Source organism: Pan paniscus, chromosome 1 (assembly GCF_029289425.2).
Source record: "Pan paniscus chromosome 1, NHGRI_mPanPan1-v2.0_pri, whole genome shotgun sequence".
NCBI lineage: Eukaryota > Metazoa > Chordata > Mammalia > Primates > Hominidae > Pan > Pan paniscus.
The window spans coordinates 178,842,890-178,863,870 of NC_073249.2; the positions used below are offsets into that span (position 1 = coordinate 178,842,890).

At 45.1% G+C, this 20,981-nt stretch overlaps 1 protein-coding gene across 3 annotated transcripts in view; it reads left to right on the plus strand.

The window, feature by feature from the left end:
• The window catches only part of TRABD2B (TraB domain containing 2B), a 236,438-nt gene that overhangs the window by 23,466 nt on the left and 191,991 nt on the right, over positions 1–20,981 (plus strand). The gene's annotated exons all lie outside the window — the stretch shown is intronic.

Below are 20,981 nucleotides of genomic sequence, written 5' to 3' on the forward strand. Positions count from 1 at the left end.
GCCCAGGCTGGTCTCGAACTCCTGAGCTCAAGCTATTGGCCCGCCCCGGCATCCCAAAGTGCTGGGATTACAGGTGTGAGTCACCGGCCCCAGCCTAATTAAATTTTTAAATGTAACATTGCTTTGCCTGTGGTATGCAAAATGGACTTTCCGGAGAACAGAATAGAGAAAGCTGGGAGGCCAGCATGGACACTATTAGAATAGTCCAGGTGGGAGACACTGGTGGTTGACTTGGGGAGGAGTGAGGTAGGTGTGGCTCTGTTTTGGAGGTGGAGCTGAGACATGACTGTTGGTTGCTTGTGGAGATTTCAAGAATCTGGGGTGGCACTTGCACATTTTGGTCCATGGTGGTGCCATTCATTGAAATTAGGGGAGGCTGGAGGAGGAGCAAGTACGAGTATACACACAGTACTTGTAAAATTTCAAGTACTATGTGGTTCATTAGAGAAGCTTCCTGGAATTCGTTTGTTGGCAACATTGTTAGTGGCATCTTCGGGTTACATCACGTACCTGGCGAGATTAGAATAATGCCCTGTTTCTTAATTCCCATGCCCCCTTTCTCCCCAGTAGTCCATACTATTGAAATAGGAGATGCAAATATCAAGTGTGCATGGCTGAGGACCCTGGATGTGAAGAGCACACCAGTTGCCAGAGACCTGGCTGCGGGGGCTGCCCCCTGCTGGCCCAGGCCCTGTGTGCCTGTCATTGAACTGTATACCGTCTAGCCTTTCCTGGTGTCCAGCCCATAGCAATTTATTTTTTCCTATCCCAGCTGCCACTAAATCAGCATCTCTTGGTTTGTGTTGAATTACGTCCACAGTAAAGTCTGTCAACAAGTATTTATTGAACACCAGCTATTGCATAATGCTGTCTTAGACAGGAGCCATGATCTCTATCTAGGTGGGTAGATAAGGCATATACAAGGTGAATGAAGTATATGAGGGCATGTCCAGTAAAGAGTACACAGCCATGCACGTACAGTCCCCACAAGAGAGAAAGCACATGTCCTTAGAGATGCCTCATTTACTAGGAGGGATCCAGGAGGGCTCCCTGGAGATGGACACAGAGTGTAGATCTGAAGGGCATTGAGGAGACTGGGCCATGTCTTTGGGGTTTCTGTTAGAGAATTAGCGAGAGAAAGGATTGGAAAGGTAAATTTATGGACTTTGACTAGCATGAGGGTCAAAAATTGGTGCTTGTCTTAGCTCAGGCTGCTGTAACAAAGTACCAGACTGAGTGGCTTATAAACAAACAAAAAAAAATTCTCACAGTTCTAGAAGCTGGAAGTCTGAGGTCAGGAAGCCAGCATGTTCGGGTTCTGGTAAGGGTCTTCTTTCAGATTGCAAGACTGCCGTTTTCCGGTTTTGTCCTCATGTGGTGGAAAGAGGGCTAGAGAGCTCTCTGGGGTCTCTTTTATAAGGGTGCTAATCCCATTCACTAGGGTGCCACCCTCATGGCCTATTACCTCCCAGAGGCCCCATCTCCTAATACCATCACATTGTGGGTTAGAATTTCAGCATATGAATTTGGGTCAGGAGGCTAAGGGGACACAAACATTCAGTACATAACAGTGCTGAAAAACTAGTTGTTGAATGAGTGAATGATTGGAAAGTAGGTGGATAGTGCTGCCTGGAGGGACTCTCAGGCCAGAATGAGGAATTCAGTGGCTCCCATGGGTAGTGGGGGACCACTGCTGGATATAACCCATGTGCAAGAAAACTGGAAGAAGCCAGATCCTGAAGAAAGACTTTTGAATTTCTAGCCAGTATTTAATTTGTAGTAATAATAATGATACTGCTAATAATAACAATAATTTTTATAACTACTTAATTAGCATTATTTTTGCCGGAAAGTCTCAGTTAGTTGCATGCTTGGCCCTGTCTTTGTGTGATTAGAGGTTGTGGACTTATCTTGAGGTTTTGCTGTTTTCTTTCCTGGTTGGTCTCTGCTGATAGTCCATCTCACTGTTGGCTCTTTCATCTGTTTGTGCTCCATGAGATACCACAAAAGCACAATCTTTGATAAGGCAAATATGTCAAATCCTTATTATAACATTTAATCACTTACGGAGGTTTCATCTGGGGTGAGAGTGGGAGGGGTGGTGGGAATGGAAAGAAAAGGCCAGATTGCTTTGATTAACTGCATTTTTCTTTCTGGGTGAATGGGAAGTCTTTGGTGGAAACCTCATTGTTTGAGGCTGTATCCAGGAAAGAGTAAGAAAAGCAATTGAGGAGGTTCTGGAGTCTTGGTCAGCAGCATATATTGAGTACCTATTGTGGGTGTGGCATTAGGCTGCGTGCTGTCAGGGAAGGAAGGAAGAACACACCTGTCCTCCTGTTAAGGTGTGGTATCTGAGTGTAGGGAGTTAGGGCTGGGCAGGCCTACCTGGCACAAGGTAGACCTGGATAAATTCTCATTGATTGGTTGGGCCTTTACCTGTTTGGTAATTAATTGTTTTAAGAATTCAGATTGGCGAGAGAGATCATTTCCAAGGAGATAAGCCTTTCTCCACTTATAACTATACCCAAGGCTGGCTTTCCACGGGTTTTCCCATTTATTGCAAGGTTTCTCATGTATTGAGAGAGCTGACATTCTGAAGGTTAAGAGCTACATTCATACCACCAGGATAGCAGGGACATGTCTGTTTGGTTTACGAAACTGGCTCAGGGTCTGGCATGATATTCCTATATATAGTAGATTGTTAGCTTATGTGCACTGAATGAATGAAGTTTTGGGGGAGTATACTGTGTCTGAGTCTCTCAGAAAGTAGGATGTGTACCTATGATACAAGCCAGGCCTTCCATTTCCAAGCCTGATTTCTTTTACCGTACTATCAAATTTCATTAGGCAGAGATGGTGTGTTAGATTAGATTATTGTTCAAACATATTCACTCTCTGCCTCTTCCTTCCCCCAGCCTCCAGTGATGTAGAGTTTGACGATGTCACTTACTTTGGCTTTCTGGTGGGCTAAGTGTACTTCTTGCTTCTTGACTTTGGGCTCTGTCTTGTCACTTGCTTTGGCCAGTGAGACGCTAGCAGACATGCGCCACCAGAGCCTTAGATGTGCTTGCTTTAGTTGAGCTCATCCTCTCGTGCCTCTGCCATCACCATGAGAAGGGAATCTTCCATGTAGCTGCTGCCTCTTCAGCCTGGGTCCCAGAATGCACACAGCAGACCTGAGTCCAACCCACAATGAAGAGTCACACCCAAGACACATAGGTTGAGTCCAGCCAAGTCCAACTCAGATCAACCAACCCCCGGCTGACCCACAGATGTGCTAGTGAAAATAAATGATTATTGCTTTAAGCCACAGAGGCCTGGGGTGGTTTGTAACACAGCAATAGCTGACCAGTACAGATGAGAAGGGCATTTCAGGCAAGGGCAGGACCATAAATTATGTCATGGAGGGAAAGAGGGAATGAGGGATGGGAGATGAAAATGGGAATATAGATTTCAGCTAGATCTTAGAAGGTCTTAAATGTCAGTGTAAGGAATCTGGCCATTTTCCAATAAGCAGTGGGAGGCATTGAAAGTTGTTGATTCAGGAGGAATGAGTTCCAAACCCAGCTATAGAAGGGTAAATTTGAAAATAAGTGCAAAATGGTTAAAATGGAGAGGGAACTAAAAGTCAAAAGACCTTTTGAAAAGCTACTGTGTTTTGTCCACCACTGAACTCCAGAGCCTGACACCCTGCCTCTTATCTAGTAGGTACTCCATATTTATTCATATTTGTTGAATGAATATATGTGCAACAGAATTGTCCAGGCACTTGATAACAAGGACTTGGAAAACAGGAGTCTCTGATAAGTCATCCGTTTACCCATTCATCCATTCACCAATGTTTGCTGAGCTCTTAAAATGAGTAAGTGCTTGAGTCTGGGGTCAGGGCTGGATAGAGCCTGAAGAGAGATCCATAGGGTCCTTCCCCAAACATTTTGGAAAAGGGACCAGAACAACAAGGAGGTCAGGCTGCAATGTGAGAGTGAGGAGCGGTGGGGGAGGTGAAGTCGGACACTGGAAGGGGCAGCTTCAAGGGAGGGCATGCTCCTTTCTCTTGATCATGAGGACATGACAGGGGAAACATCACCTTGCTGGCTTCACCTGGGACCAGGACAGCATCACTTGTCCTCCCTCTGAACCCCAGGGCTGGCTCTGCAAGGGCCACTAGGTTTGTGAATCTGATTCTATTTGGCCTTTCTTTTTAGGCCAAATTACTAATGCCATGCTGTCCAATCGTTTTAGGCTTTGTGTCTATGCCTTCGATCATTTATATGTTCTAGGTCACTGACCTGGGTGTGGGGAAACATCAGTGACTGAGAGGTCTCTTCCCTAGAGGAGGGCACAGTCCAGTGTTTGTAAGTTTCTAAAGTGTGACTTTTGGCCCATCATGGACCTCTCCCAGCCTTTTTCCTCATCTGTGAAATGATCACTGAAAGGTCTACTCAAACTGCCCTATGCTGGCTTCTGTCCTTGAGTGAATCACTGCTTAACTGAGCCCTTGTGAGTGGTGGTCTCATCTCCCTCTGCACGGCATGAAGATCTTGGAGGATGGCACCTGGGAGACAGGCTGAGTGTAAACTTAGAGAATGCCAGCTTTTTAAAAGCCTGGCCCTGCATCTCAGAGTTCCTGCCTATAAGCAGACATACCCAGTGAGCACTTATTTCCTATCCAAGGTCAGAAGACACTACATCCCTGCTTATGGATCCACTTGCAAAAGAAAACCAAACAAGCAAGCAAACAAAACCTCCAGGCTTCTGTGATAATAGCCTGGGCTGGGAATGGTGAGCAGAGCTCCTATGTTAACGAGGACCTAATAGTAGTGGCTTCCTGAAATCTTGGGTTGAGAATGATTCTGAGGCTCTATTGGACTTGACACAGGGCTATAATGTGTTAATGATAGGCATGGGACACTGCAATTCAGCATATGCTTACCAGGGCTGTTATCTTTCTTTAGTCTGCAGGATCAGCCACCATTCATTTGTCTTCATTCAGCATGTTATTACTGAGCCCCTACTCTACTGTCAGGGCGTGGCCTGGATACTGAAGTCGCAACTCCAAAACAAAACAATGTTCAGGGTCCTCAGGCAGCTTCTATTCTAGCGAGGACAGATAGATAGCAAATAATAAACATAACAAGTAAATAAAATAGTAGATTGGAAGGTAATGTGTGCTGTGGAAATAGGAGAAGAACAGGTGCCACGCCCACCCCAGAGCTAGTCTTGTTTGATGTAGTTAGAGCAGCCTATGAACCCTAACCATTGCTGGAGCTTCTGCCTGGGGACTCATACATGGTGAGTGGTTGAGGTGATTCAAAGGGATATGTTGTCTTGGAGTGTGTGTGTGTGTGTGTGTGTGTGCACGCATGTTCATGCCAAAGTGTGAACCTGTGTTCCTGAGCCCAAGATGAATGACTCTGGAGTAACCGTTGTTTGATATTAGCTGTACTTCCTCTAGCTGCCCAGACAGCTAAGAGTTATTGTCCCTTTGTGGCAGCTCACGCCCAAGGTCCTGGCCTTCTGGCAGCTGGTTTGGGGACTTGAGTAGTAGGGGGAGTAAAACCATAGTGGTTGTCGTAGGAGCAGCCTGCAGTTTACCTTCTCAGACTCTAGGAAAAGGATTTGCTGAGCAAATTAGAATGAAAATACATATTCATGAGGAAATGTGCATCTGGGTCATGAACGCATAGTTATCACAAGGCAGGGATGTTATTTGTTTGGGATCAAATATTAATATGCTAATTTGAACAGTTCTTATCTCTGTGAAAGCAGGTAATGTAAGTATCTCTAGTAGGTAATACTTTCTTGCCTAGTTCCAGTTACCATGGCAATCAGTCAGCTAGGGTGGTGCCCACCACATGCTCATCATTGCATTATGCATTACAATCAGTCTCATCTTCCCTTGAAAACCATGCTGTACACTGTAAGATAACACACAGTGACACCTCATTTAGTCAACATCACTGTAGAGTGAAGTCTTCCACTGAAATGAATTATCTGGATAAAAAGTTATAACCGTTAGGTATCATGATGTTAGTTGGCATAACCATGTTGGATGAAAAGTTTATAGAAGTATGTTTGTTGTGTACAGCAGCCAACTCTTGAACTAGTTCACAGTTTTCTTGGAGACTCAGTGTCATTTATAATTTTCTTGGATATCACATGGTGAGGTGTATATAGTATTGCCTTTTCTCTGGATGACTCTAGGCTGCTATTATTTTCTAGTTCCTATTTTTCTAGTTTCTAGTCATTTATCTATCTCTCTTAACAGAGTCAGGCAGAACATTTTGACTTCTTACTGGAGTCAGCATCCTTTGCAGTGTATTGGTTGTTTTTAATCTTTTGTGAGCTAGAAAGCCAGAGAACCAGACGTAAACGAGAGTCCAAAGATAAACTAAATAATTTCAGATGAAGATGGTGAGGTATTGTTCTAGGAGTCAAGTGTATGGATGTGGTGCGGTGTTAATTTTGTTGTTTTAACATATGTTCTGGATATGGGAAGTTGCTAGATAGTGGACTTCTGGATAAGTGAAGTATTGCTGTGTGTGTGTGTGTGTGTGTGTGTGTGTTTTCTTGCTTATTCACATACACTCATAATACATAGTGAGGGGTGGATAACTCAGCTAATTCAATTTCTGAAGGGCTGTCTCTAAGCACCAGGATCTAATGTGTTTTTTATGGCCCTGCTTAGTGAATAAAAGCTTCCAGGAGGCAATTTCAGCTCAGTAGGAAGAACTTGCTAAAAGAGAAGTCCAGTCTTAGAATAGCTGCCTTGAGGGTATGAGCTCCTGTCAAGGAGCTGTGTGCCAGCAGAGACCAGGCCACTAACCATCCAAGCACATGGTCAAGGGGATTTAAACATCTGCCAAGCTATTGAACTGTTTTTCTCCCATTTTTAAGATTTGTTCAACTTTATTGAACTACACTAAACTATGTATTTGAAGGATTGACCCGATTATTTTATTTTATTTTATTTTATTTTATTTGAGACAGAGTCTTGCTCTGTTACCCAGTCTGTGGTGCAGTGGTGTGATTTCAGCTCACTGCAACCTCTGCCTCCCGGGTTCAAGCGATCCTACCGCATCAGCCTCCCAAGTAGCTAGGATTACAAGTGTGCGCCACCACACCTGGCTAATTTTTATATTTTCAGTAGAGATGGGGTTTTACCATGTTGGCCAGGGTGGTCTCAAACTCCTGACCTCAAGTGATCTGCCCACCTCGGCCTCCCAAAATGCTGAGATTACAAGTGTGAGCCACTGCACCAGGCCAACCTGATTGATTTTAAATTCCTTCTTGAGATTGGCAAAGCTGTGTTAGCCAAATATAAATCTGCACATCTACTGTATACATGTGACTCAGCTTAGCACTCCTCTTCCCAGGTGGGCTGGAATCACCAGTTTCTGTCATGTACTCAGCAGGCAGTCTGGTGAGCGCCTCCTTTTTGTCATCCCACTGAAAGCTGAGTGGAGATATGTCCCTTCTCACCTCCTCAGGTGAGATATTCACCTTAACAACTAGAAATGGGTGACATTTTTTTTGGTGTCAGCTGACAGCTGGGCAAGTCAAGAGCCCAGCCGTGTGGCCATAAATACTGACAAGCGTGGCCAGGCTGCCTTCCAGAGTCACATTGGAGGTTCTGGGCTACATGGGTCAGTGCTGGGGAGCGGTGCCAGGGTTCCTAAGGGTTCCCACAGCCCCCTGCCCTGGCACTTCCAGACGTCATAACACACAGCCCTGCCACCTCCCTGCTGTCTATGCCTGAGTTGGTATATGGGACTCAAACCCTCAGACCCTGTGCTGACCTTCAAGAGGACTTAATAGGCCTTTTTGTAAACAGCGCCAGACAGTTCTTCAAGTGACATGTATGGCTTCATATGGCTGTGATGTGGAGTGCAGCTGGGGCTTTTTGTTTGTTTAGGTTATTTCCCCCTTCATAAACAGTGAGGGGTGTCTGCTACAAAATATTCTTCTTGACGGGATAGAGAGGGGATAGAGATGGTAGAGTCGGAGATTCTTCCTTTCCTGCTCTATTCTCCATGGGTCTGGGATAGCCTTAGGTTTCCAGACCCTTCTTCGAGTACCCTTGCTCTTCATGATCTGAAATCCTGAGTGGTCATCCTAGTATCCTAGAAGTAGAAGAGACTCAACATAGACTTAAAACAACGCCAGATCACATGGTGTCATGAAGGAAGAGGTAGCCCCATTTCCCCATGTACTGAAGTGGGAAGAGAGGTGTGATGTCACATTTAGGTATTGGGCACCTTGTCAGAGACCTTTCAGAAACAGACTCCCCCAGTGTCCCCTGGGTTTGGGGTTGGGGCTGGGGGAGGGCTGGGGCCCGGGTCAGCAGGGCAGACATTCTCAGGAAAAGGGAAGGGAAGGGGCAGTCAGATATTGCCAAAGTGAGTCCAGGGGCATCTGGTTTGCCCTCCCTCTGCCTGGGCTTCATCCACAGGAGTGCACTAGACTTCCTGGCCCCCAAGGAGATTTTTTTTTTTTTTTGCAGGGAAGGAGATGCTTAATTTCAAGTCCAGATCTATAACTTTGTCCTGGACCTTGCCAGACACCCTGTCGCTTTGGAATGCAGAGATGTAGCCCCAACTTTGCAGAAAAGTCAGACTTGTACTCTTGTTGAAACTTCCCCCCCGCCTCCCCCTCCACCCTTTCCCCTCCCCCCCCCCCCCCCCCCCCCCGCCAAATCTGATGGGATATTCCCTGTTCCCTAGTGGCTTTGGTTGAAACCGCAACCTGGTCTTGATGCTTGAGTTGAACCTATTTGATCAAGTCCTGGAAGAAAAATCAAAGGCTATTGAGGAAGAATCATGTGCAATGCTTAAAGCCCCTTAGTACATCTCTAAACAAAAAAGACTTATTCTTTGAAGATCGAGTCAGATGGCTCAGTGCCCTAAATGGAGGAGAAAAGGCTGTAAAGAGTTACGTAAAAATCTGGGATGAGAAGAAATGGTGTCTGCCTGGGGTAGGAAGTGGGGGCCGCATCCTTCCTGGGCAGGGCTTCCAAGGGGTCTCTGACTTATGCAGTGCCTGGCCGGTACATTGTTTCCTCTCTCTGGGCTTCCACTGCCTCCTTTGCAACATGAGAGAAACTGGATGAAGTAACTAAGTCCGGCCTGGACCCCAGAGCTCCCTAGACATGAAGGAATACAGTAATACGGTGTTACCATAATACCCTAGTTGAAATCCCAAGGCTGTTCAGCATTAAAAACAAATTGTTAGAGGCAAAACTATAAAGATAACTAAAATTTCAAGTTTCTACCCCCCAAAATATATCAATATCCATGGCTCAAACTCTGTCATCTTTTTCCTGATTAGAAGCCTGGACTGGCAATTTGACACAATCATTTGGGACAGGGATGTGGTTTGGTTAATAGGGAAAATATTTCAAAACATGACACTCAGTAGTCTAAGGGTAGGCAGGTCTTATCTCAGTAAAAAGTTTGGAAACGATGTTTATACAGTGTTTCAGAATTCTTAATGAAGTTTGGCTCCTTCCTCAGCAAGTCTATCGGTGATCTTTGTGGACTCTCCCCTAAAACTGCGGGTTGGACAAGGTTTTGGGTCTGGAACCTGCTAAGCCCACTCATGGGAAGTTTCAGGGAACCTCCTTGACCCCTTGGGCCTGACTCAGGTAGTGATTTCAGTGTGTAATGTGACCGTAACGCTTCCTTTTCATCTCCGTTAATTTCCAAATTGGCTCGTTAAATCTATACATTCCAGAAACTCGGTCCAACATTCCAGGGAACCTTTCCATGGACAATCAGAGCAGGAGTTCTTTTCACCAGGGTTTGTTTAAGCAGGGGGAATGTAGGGGGAAGAAAACAACACTGCAGAACAAATTATCTTTATTTCTGCAAAGGGGACCTCAGATGGTAGCCTCACAGTGACCATGGCCTGTATCTTTCTTTTGCTTCATGAAGTATCTCAGTCTGGCCTTTGGGCCTGGCCCAAGTTCACTTGCTCACATGTTTGTTGAGCTCCTATTGCAGACTAGACATTGTTAACTCCGCCAGAGAGTCAGCGCAGTAAACTCCAGGGTGTTCTTTTTCTGTTCCCTTTCTGTCTTGTTATTGGGATGCAAACATGTAAGTGTGTTTGAAACTTCATAGGACGGTTGCCAGGGGAGGTGTCAGTCTTGCTGCCAGATGGGTGCATAATGTACCACACATGCAAGCAAGGCACTGGGGAATTTTAGCCGGAATTAACAACTGCACAAGGACTGGAAGCAAATAAATAAATAACCCAAATGTTCAAAGGCCGTTTATCAGCTCAGTTTATCTCCACTGCTGAATGCTAACTTTTTTCCTGACTTACCTTTTCCATTTCCCTGACCTTCAAAATTCTTCCCACATTCTGGGTTAATTGAAGTTACTCTCATGTTTCTTTATGTCCTGGCTTAAAGCAAGGGCCTGCTCTTTTTCTCCTAAGTGCTTTGGTCCCTAAGAGGCAGCTCCTGGCAGTGGGAAAATGCCCTGGCCTGAGAATCAAGAGGGATGGGCTCTGATGCTTTGCTGGTCTCTCTGTTCACCACCTGTAACCTGGGGATGGGGCTAGCAGAGCACTTCCAAGCCTTGTCCAGATGTCACCTGCCATCTGTCGCTGTATTCAACATGCATGTCTTGAATATCCAGTGAATGCATATTGCAAGTCACCTATTTGTGAGATGGTCCCTGCTTCCAGAAACCTGTTATGTTAATCTGTCTTTGGGAGACGATCCATCAGATAAATTCGTATGTGTGTTTAAGTCAGTCTGTGCTCACTGCCCTGGCACAGACATAGTTTGTCTCCCTGCATCTAATGGCATCCCACATACAATTAATATTTAGTGAATGAATGAATGGATGGATGGATACCAAAATTCTAGAGCTTCAATTCCAACTCAGAGGTAAACCAGGGAGGCTAATTGTGTTTCACGGTGGGGCAGCAGGCCTGCTCCCTGGCATCTTTGTTATGTGGGAGTAGATACCCCTTCCTGTGAATGGAGGTAGCCCTGTGCTCAATGCATGGCTTGTCCTCACCAGGAGCCCTTGGGCTAGAGTCAGAATGCACCAGTGTGCAGGGTGGCCCCACTGGGTGAGATGGGATCTGGGGAGAAACAGAGAGGTATAGAGCATATACTCTGCAGCTGAATTGCTTGGGTTTGTGTGCTAACTTCACCACTTTGTACCAGTGCCTCAGTTTCCTCATCTATAAAATGGAGGAATCACAGTACCTACTTCAAAGGGTTGCTGTGAAGCCTAAATGAATCAATCATATGTAAAGTGTCTAGAGCAGTGCCTGGCACGTGGTAAGGACTAATTAAGTATTAGCTGTTGTTCATGCTGATATTATTATTAAGGGCAAAGGGGGCAGGTATCAGGATCTGAGAGACAGAGCAAACTGTAGGACACCTCAGTTTCTAGATGGGTGAAGGGGTGAAAGGAAGAGGAGCTACAATAGGAAATAATCTATTGCTGGGCTGCAGTCAATGAATTGGGTTTCTTTTTATTTATTTATTTGTTTGTTTGTTTGTTTTTATTACACTTTAAGTTCTAGGGTACATGTGCATAATGTGCAGGTTTGTTACATATGTATACATGTACCATGTTGGTGTGCTGCACCTATTAACTCGTCATTTACATTAGGTATATCTCCTAATGCTATCCCTCCCCCATCCCCCTACCCCACAACAGGCCCCGGCGTGTGATGTTCCCCTTCCCGTGTCCAAGTGTTCTCATTGTTCACTTCCCACCTATGAGTGAGAACATGTGGTGTTTGGCTTTCTGTCGTTGCAATAGTTTGCTGAGAATGATGGTTTCCAGCTTCATCCATGTCCCTACAAAGGACGTGAACTCATCATTTTGTTATGGCTGCATAGTATTCCATGGTATATATGTGCCACATTTTCTTAATCCAGTCTATCATTGATGGACATTTGGGTTGGTTCCAAGTCTTTGCTATTGTGAATGGTGCTGCAGTAAACATACGTGTGCATGTGTCTTTATAGCAGCATGATTTATAATCCTTTGGGTATATACCCAGTAATGAGATGGGTGGGTCAAATGGTGTTTCTAGTTCTAGATCCTTGAGGAGTCTCCACATTGTCTTTCACAGTGGTTGAACTAGTTTGCAGTCCCACCAACAGTGTAAAAGTGTTCCTATTTCTCCACATCCTCTCCAGCACCTGTTGTTTCCTGACTTTAATGATCGTCATTCTAACTGGTGTGAGATGGTATCTCATTGTGGTTTTGATTTGCATTTCTCTGATGGCCAGTGATGATGAGCATTTTTTCACGTGTCTGTTGGTTGCATAAATATCTTCTTTTGAGAAGTGTCTGCTCATATCCTTTGCCCACTTTTTGATGGGGTTGTTTGATTTTTTCTCGTAAATTTGTTTAAGTTATTTGTAGATTCTGGATATTAGCCCTGTGTCAGATGGGTAGATTGTAAAAATTTTCTCCGATTCTGTAGGTTGCCTGTTCACTCTGGTGGTAGTTTCTTTTGCTATGCAGAAGCTCTTTAGTTTAATTAGATCCCATTTGTCAATTTTGGCTTTTGTTGCCATTGCTTTTGGTGTTTTAGTCATGAAGTCCTTGCCCATGCCTATGTCCTGAATGGTATTGCGTAGGTTTTCTTCTAGGGTTTTTATGGTTTTAGGTCTAGCATGTAAGTCTTTAATCCATCTTGAATCAATTTTTGTATAAGGTGTAAGGAAGGGATCCAGTTTCAGCTTTCTACATATGGCTAGCCAGTTTTCCCAGCACCATTTATTAAATAGGGAATCCTTTCCCCATTTCTTGTTTTTGTCAGGTTTGTCAAAGGTCAGATGGTTGTAGATATGTGGCATTATTTCTGAGGGCTCTGTTCTGTTGCATTGGTCTATATCTCTGTTTTGGTACCAGTACCATGCTGTTTTGGTTACTGTAGCCTTGTAGCATAGTTTGAAGTCAGGTAGCGTGATGCCTCCAGCTTTGTTCTTTTGGCTCAGGATTGACTTGGCAATGCGGGCTCTTTTTTGGTTCCATACGAACTTTAAAGTAGTTTTTTCCAATTCTGTGAAGAAAGTCATTGGTAGCTTGATGGGGATGGCATTGAATCTATAAATTACCTTGGGCAGTATGGCCATTTTCACGATATTGATTCTTCCTATCCATGAGCATGGAATGTTCTTCCGTTTGTTTGGGTCCTCTTTTATTTCATTGAGCAGTGGTTTGTAGTTCTCCTTGAAGAGGTCCTTCACATGCCTTGTAAGTTGGATTCCTAGGTATTTTATTCTCTTTGTAGCAGTTGTGAATAGGAGTTGACTCATGATTTGGCTCTCTGTTTGTCTGTTATTGGTGTATAGGAATGCTTGTGATTTTTGCACATTGATTTTGTATCCTGAGACTTTGCTGAAATTGCTTATCAGCTTAAGGAGATTTTGGGCTGAGACGATGGGGTTTTCTAAATATACAATCATGTCATCTGCAAACAGGGACAATTTGACTTCCTCTTCCTAATTGAATCCCCTTCATTTCTTTCTCCTGCCTGATTGCCCTGGCCAGAACTTCCAACACTATGTTGAATAGCAGTGGTGAGAGAGGGCATCCCCGTCTTGTGCCAGTTTTCAAAGGGAATGCTTCCAGTTTTTGCCCATTCAGTATGATATGGGCTGTGGGTTTGTCATAAATAGCTCTTATTATTTTCAGATACGTCCCATCAATACCTAGTTTATTGAGGGTTTTTAGCATGAGGGGCTGTTGCATTTTGTTGAAGGCCTTTTCTGCATCTATTGAGATAATCATGTGGTTTTTGTCTTTGGTTCTGTTTATATGGTGGATTACATTTATTGATTTGCATATGTTGAACCAGCCTTGCATCCTAGGGATGAAGCCAGCTTGATCGTGGTGGATAAGCTTTTTGATATGCTGCTGGATTCGGTTTGCCAGTATTTTATTGAGGATTTTTGCATCGATATTCATCAGGGATATTGGTCTAAAATTCTCTTTTTTTGTGTGTGTGTCTCTGCCAGGCTTTGGTATCAGGATGATGCTGGCCTCATAAAATTAGTTAGGGAGGATTCCCTTTTTCTATTGATTGGAGTAGTTTCAGAAGGAATGGTACCAACTCCTCTTTGTACCTCTGGTAGAATTCGGCTGTGAATCTATCTGGTCCTGGACTGTTTTTGGTTGGTAGGCTATTAATTATTGTCTCAATTTCAGAGCCTGTTATTGGTCTATTCAGGGATTCAACTTCTTCCTGGTTTAGTCTTGGGAGGGTGTATGTGTCCAGGAATTTATCCATTTATTCTAGATTTTCTAGTTTATTTCCATAGAGGTATTTATAGTATTCTCTGATGGTAGTTTGTATTTCTGTGGGATTGGTGGTGATACCCCTTTATCATTTTTTTATTGCGTCTATTTGATTCTTCTCTCCTTTCTTCTTTATTAGTCTTGCTAACTATCAACTTTGTTGATCTTTTCAAAAAACCAGCCCCTGGATTCATTGATTTTTTGAAGGGCTTTTTGTGTGTCTATCTCCTTCAGTTCTGCTCTGATCTTAGTTATTTCTTGCCTTCTGCTGGCTTTTGAATGTGTTTGCCGTTGCTTCTCTAGTTCTTTTAATTGTGATGTCAGGGTGTCAATTTTAGATCTTTCCTGCTTTCTCTTGTGGGCATTTAGTGCTATAAATTTCCCTCTACACAGTGCTTTAAATGTGTCCCAGAGATTCTGGTATGTTGTTTCTTTGTTCTCGTTGGTTTCAAAGAACATCTTTATTTCTGCCTTCATTTCGTTATGTACCCAGTAGTCTTTCAGGAGCAGGTTGTTCAGTTTCCATGTAGTTGAGCAGTTTTGAGTGAGTTTCTTAATCCTGAGCTCTAGTTTGATTGCACTGTGGTCTGAGAGACAGTTTGTTATAATTTCTGTTCCATTACATTTGCTGAGGAGTGCTTTACTTCCAACTATGTGGTCAATCTTGGAATAAGTGTGATGTGGTGCTGAGAAGAATGTATATTCTGTTGATTTGGGGTTGAGAGTTCTGTAGAGGTCTATTAGGTCCGGTTGGTGCAGAGCTGAGTTCAATTCCTAGATATCCTTGTTAACTGTCTGTCTCACTGATCTGACTAATGTTGACAGTGTGGTGTTAAAGTCTCCCATTATTACTGTGTGGGAGTCTAAGTCTCTTTGTAGGTCTCTAAGGACTTGCTTTATGAATCTGGGTGCTCCTGTATTGGGTGCATATATATTTAGGATAGTTAGCTCTCCTTGTTGAATTGATCCCTTTACCATTATGTAATGGCCTTCTTTGTCTCTTTTGATCTTTGTTGGTTTAAAGTCTATTTTATCAGACACTAGGATTGCAACCCCTGCTTTTTTTTGTTTTCCATTTGCCTGGTAGATCTTCATCCATCCCTTTATTTTGAGCCTATGTGTGTCTCTGCACATGAGATGGGTCTCCTGAATACAGCACACTGATGGGTCTTGACTCTTTATCCAGTTTGCCAGTCTGTGTCTTTTAATTGGAGCATTTAGCCCATTTACATTTAAGGTTAATATTGTTATGTGTGAATTTGATCCTGTCATTATGATGTTAGCTGGTTGTTTCGCTCGTTAGTTGATGCAGTTTCTTCCTAACCTTGATGGTCTTTACAATGTGGCATGTTTTTGCAGTGGCTGGTACTGGTTGTTCCTTTCCATGTTTAGTGCTTCCTTCAGGAGCTCTTGTAAGGCAGGCCTGGTGGTGACAAAATCTCTCAGCATTTGCTTGTCTGTAAAGTATTTTATTTCTCCTTCACTTATGAAGCTTAGTTTGGCTGGATATGAAATTCTGGGTTGAAAATTCTTTTCTTTAAGAATGTTGAATATTGACCCCTACTCTATTCTGGCTTGTAGAGTTTCTGCCAAGAGATCAGCTGTTAGTCTGATGGGCTTCCCTGTGTGGGTAACCCGACCTTTCCCTCTGGCTGCCCTTAACATTTCTTCCCTCATTTCAACTTTGGTGAATTTGACAATTATGTGTCTTGGAGTTGCTCTTATTGAAGAATATCTTCGTGGTGGTCTCTGTATTTACTGAATTTGAATGTTGGCCTGCGTTGCTAGGTTGGGGAAGTTCTCCTGGATAATATCCTGCAGAGTGTTTTCCAACTTGGTTCCATTCTCCCCGTCACTTTCAGGTACACCAATCAGATGTAGATTTGGTCTTTTCACATAGTCCCATATTTCTTGGAGGCTTTGTTTGTTTCTTTTTACTCTTTTTTCTCTAAACTTCTCACTTCATTTAATTCATTTGATCTTCAATCACTGATACCCTTTCTTCCAGTTGATCGAATCGGCTACTGAAGCTTGTGCATGCGTCATGAAGTCCTCGTGCCATGGTTTTCAGCTCCATCAGGTCATTTAAGGTCTTCTGTGTGCTGTTTATTGTAGTTAGCCATTTGTTTAAACTTTTTTCAAGGTTTTTAGCTTCTTTGTGATGGATTGAATCATCCTTCTTTAGCTCGGAGAAATTTGTTATTACTGATCGTCTGACGCCTTCTTCTCTCAGCTCGTCAAAGTCATTCTCCGTCCAGCTTTGTTCTGTTGCTGGTGAGGAGCTGCGTTTCTTTGGAGGAGAAGAGACACTCTGATTTTTAGAATTTTCAGCTTTTCTGCTCTGGTTTCTCCCCATCTTTGTGATTTTATCTACCTTTGGTCTCTGATGATGGTGACATACAGATGGAGTTTTGGTGTGGATGTCCTTTCTGTTTGTGAGTTTTCCTTCTAACAGTCAGGACCTTCAGCTGCAGGTCTGTTGGAGTTTGCTGGAGGTCCACTCCAGACACTGTTTGCCTGGGTGTCACCAGCAGAGGCTACAGAACAGCATATCTTGCAGAATGGCAAATGTTGCTGCCTGATCCTTTCTCTGGAAGCTTTGTCTCAGAGGGGCACCTGGTTGTATGAGGTGTCAGTCAGCCCCTAGTGGGAGGTGCCTCCCAGTTAGGCTACTCGTGGGTCAGGGACCCACTTGAGGAGGCAGTCTGTCCATTCTCAGATCTCAAACTCCATGCTGGGAGAACCACTACTCTCTTCAAAGCTGTCAGACAGGGACGTTTAGGTCTGCAGAAGTTTCTGCTACCTTTTGTTCAGCTATACCCTGCCCCCAGAGGTGGAGTCTACAGAGGCAGGCAGGCCTCCTTGAGCTGTGGTGGGCTCCACCCAGTTTCAGCTTCCTCGCCACTTTGTTTACCTACTCAAGCCTCAGCAATGGCGGGCGCCCCTCCCCCAGCCTCCCTGCCACCTTGCAGTTTGATCTCAGACTGCTGTGATAGTAGTGAGCAAGGCCCCGTGGGCATGGGACCCTCTGAGCCAGGCATGGGATATAATCTCCTGGTGTGCTGTTTGCTAAGACCATTGGAAAAGCACAGTCTTAGGGTGGGAGTGACCTGATTTTCCAGATACCATCTGTCACGGCTTCCCTTGGCTAGGAAAGGGAATTCCCCGACCCCTTGAGTTTCCCAGGTGAGGCGATGCCCCGCCCTGCTTCAGCTCACGCTCCATGGGCTGCACCCACTGTCCAACAAGCCCCAGTGAGATGAACCCAGTACCTTAGTTGGAAATGCAGAAATCACCCGTCTTCTGCGTCATTCACGCTGGGAGCTGTAGACTGGAGCTGTTCCTATTTGGCCATCTTGGAACCTCCATGAGTTGGGTTTCTGAAGCTGTAGTTCTCTGTAGTCTTCAGGTCTTATGTGGTGGGTGGGTTTCTATGGTGGTAGAGGCAGGAGATCATAGGCAAAATTAAGTGACCAGCAGCTTCCTCCTTGTTGTGGTTCTGAGCAACAAATACCTCTTACCACCTCCCACCCCCATATACTCTTACTGAATGGCAGCAAGTTTAGCAAATAGCATCCAGGAAACTGGCAAGATCAGGCAGGGCAGTCAGAAGCCAACTAGGTAGGCCAGGATACAGAGATTCATCTACGTGCCAAGCAAGGAGACTGAGGCAGCAGCCTAGGAGGTACAGGCTGCCTTGAGTTCCTTGCAGGTATAACTGAAATCTGTGGTAGCCAGACTATCTGTCCCCCTCCTGGGGTTGCTGAGCAGTGGACTCCTGGCCTGGCAGGCTTGGCCCAAGGACCACATAAGCACAGTCAGCAGTGACCTGCAGCCTGGATGGGAGGGGGTCCTGGAGACATCTGAGGCTAATGAGTTGGGGTAGGAGGCTTCATGAGGGCCTTAGAGTTGAAATGAGGCCTAGAAGGAGGGTTAGGGCTTGGATGACCAGAGCTGAGAAATTCCAGGCAGAGGAAGGAATCAAGGGGAGATTCAGGTGGGCTTGGGCATGATGAGATCCAGAAATATGAGTAAATTTGTGTGTTTGGAATGAAGTGATGGTCAGTGCTTGTAGGGGAGAAGCCTGAGATCAGACTGAGGAGATAAGGCCAGAATGGGGAGCTTTGAAGGCTGAGCTGGTGGTGAAGAGCCACTGGCCATTCTTTGAGCAGACAGTTATAGCCAGAGTTGAATAGTAGGATAATGGATCAGATGGTGACGTGGAGTCTGTACTATTCTGTGCTGTAGACAACTGGATCAGTAACAGGCGGGATTTGGGAGAGGTGGTGGAAGGAGAAAGGGACTGGGGAAGGAGGTGACTAGAAACAGCGGGAGCAGGTTCTTAACGTAATAGTTGTAACTATAGTCTGGAAAATGAAAAGGCTTAGGTGGAGGCAGTAGAAACAGTGAGGAAAGGAGAGATGGGAGAAATGTCATGAAGGAAAAAGCCCTAGGGCTTAGTGGCTGATGAGCTACAGAAGACATGTGTGGATGGGGAATGGGGGACTGTTTAGGAGGAGAGGCCAAGAGGCCAGCTGTGGGTAGAAAGGAATTCCATTTCCATCCCACAGGACTCAAGGTGAATGTGAAGGACTCAAGTGGACAGGCTGTCAGGCAGTTGGGCCCTAGGGAGTAGGGTCTGGGCTGGAGATGAAGATGTGGGAGGCCTCTGGGCAGAGCCGAAGCCACAGGCTTGGAGGGATGGAGTACAGAGACAGAGAGGAGACCAATGACAGAAGTTGGGACCACAGCCATACCTGGGGCCAAGAGCAGGAAGAGGAGATGTGGCAGCCTCAGAAGGCAAGGGTCACCGTGGCCAGAGATGCAGGAAGCAAAAAGAGTGCAACTTCCTGCTGTGCCAGCCGCTGAGAGCTTCTGCAACTTCGTCCAGCCTGGCCCCTCTGCTGAAATCCATTCTCCGCAACACACAGGCACACACATACAGACACACACACAGTGACATGCACATAGCTCAACCCCACGACCTTATTCACATGACAGCTCAAATGTTTGTTGTCTCTCCTTGAAAACTCTCAGCAGTTCCTGTCCCAAGCACCATTTTAGTTATTCCCTCCTCTGTAAGCCCATGGCTCCTCCCTCTCCATAGCACCTGTCAGATTCTATTGCAGTCACCTGCTTTATTCAGGGTCTCCCCACTAGACTGTGAGCTTTGCAGGTCTGATTTTTCTCTGTGGTGCCACAGCCCTGGCTAGTACTTGATACTGTAGTGACTCCCAAATGGATATCAGCCCATTGAGGAGACAGTTTCCAGGGAAAGGGAGGGAAATGGGGTAAACGGAGGCCTGGAAAAGCCCCTGGGTGTTCAGCCATGGCCTTTGAGACTGCAGTCAGAGTGGAAGGTGGTAGGGGAGGAAGTCCAATTTGGGGAACATACCCCACACTTCCAGCTGCCAGGAATCACTCATCTCCAAGTTGCCAGTCACCTCCTTACCATCTCTACCGTGATTTGAATCTGTAGTGACCCTCACTGGCCTTTCCTTGTTACTTGCATTTCTTGTCTCTGCAATCCTTTGAAGCTGTGACTTGAGCTTCTCCCATGACTGGGTACATAGTAGGCCCTCAAGAAATGCCAGTTTGAATTAAATGTTATACATTCTTAAAATGAGAACTGTTGAAAGAAGAAAAAGAGTCGGCCACTCAGACAGAAGGGAGCTCACGTTGTCTGATTCTCCGAATTCATGTGAAGAGCTATGAGGGAGGCTGAGCCATTTACTAGAAAGAGCACTGGAGCACTGGAGTGGGAGGCACTGGGTGGATTCAGCCCCCACTCAGCCACCAAACCCCAAGCTAGGTGAAAGAATAAGAAACTCACATTTCCTAAGTGTCTTCTGAAGCCAGGCATAAAGGTCAGAACTCATTTTATTTCATTAATCCATATAGCAACCTTGGGATACTGGCTTATGTGCTGATTCATTATCTTCATTTTATTTAAGAAAGTAGGGGGACTCAAAGAGGTGAAGTGACTAGCTCAAGGTCTCAGAGCTGGTAAGTTACAGGTTGCCTGATTGTATGGCCACCCCAACTGCCCCGGAGGCCTCTGTAAGTAGGAGAGGTTTCCTTTTGTCTGAGAAATGGTAGGACGGAGCTTTTAGGAAGGTATAGGGTGGGGAGCTTCCTGTGTCCAGCCCTATGATTTTAAAAGCAAAGGACCATGTGACTTGAATACACAGTATTTAGGGCAAAACTGTGTCTTGGATGCCTGGAAATGTTTGACATGATGTCATGAAAAGCTGTGAAAGTGCGTCTCTCCAAGCTCTAAGGAAGAAATTAGGCTTTTGCACGTTTGTATTTGTTCCATTTATGCTGTCCTGATTTCTCTCAGAAAGCTGGTTCTTTCTCAAAGTTGCCCCACACCCCTCTGTGCATCATCTGCACTGGGACAAGTGCAGTACCTGCATGCCTGGTGCTCTCAGCCCATTTTTCTGGGCTGGTTGGGCTGGGCAGTCCTCTGTGGCATTTTTCAATTATGCACTGTCAGGAGCTAAGAAAATTAAAGCAAATGTTCCCCCAAGCAAATGTTCCCCTAATGGTAGCTAGGGATTGCTGAGTTGCCCCATGGATTGGACCAGAACCTGGGGCCAGTGATGCCAGCCAGGCAGAGTCCCTTTTCTGTCACAGCAGAGTGCGGCTGTCCCAAAAGACAGGGCAAGAGGAGACCCGCACCTTCCTCTGGGAGCT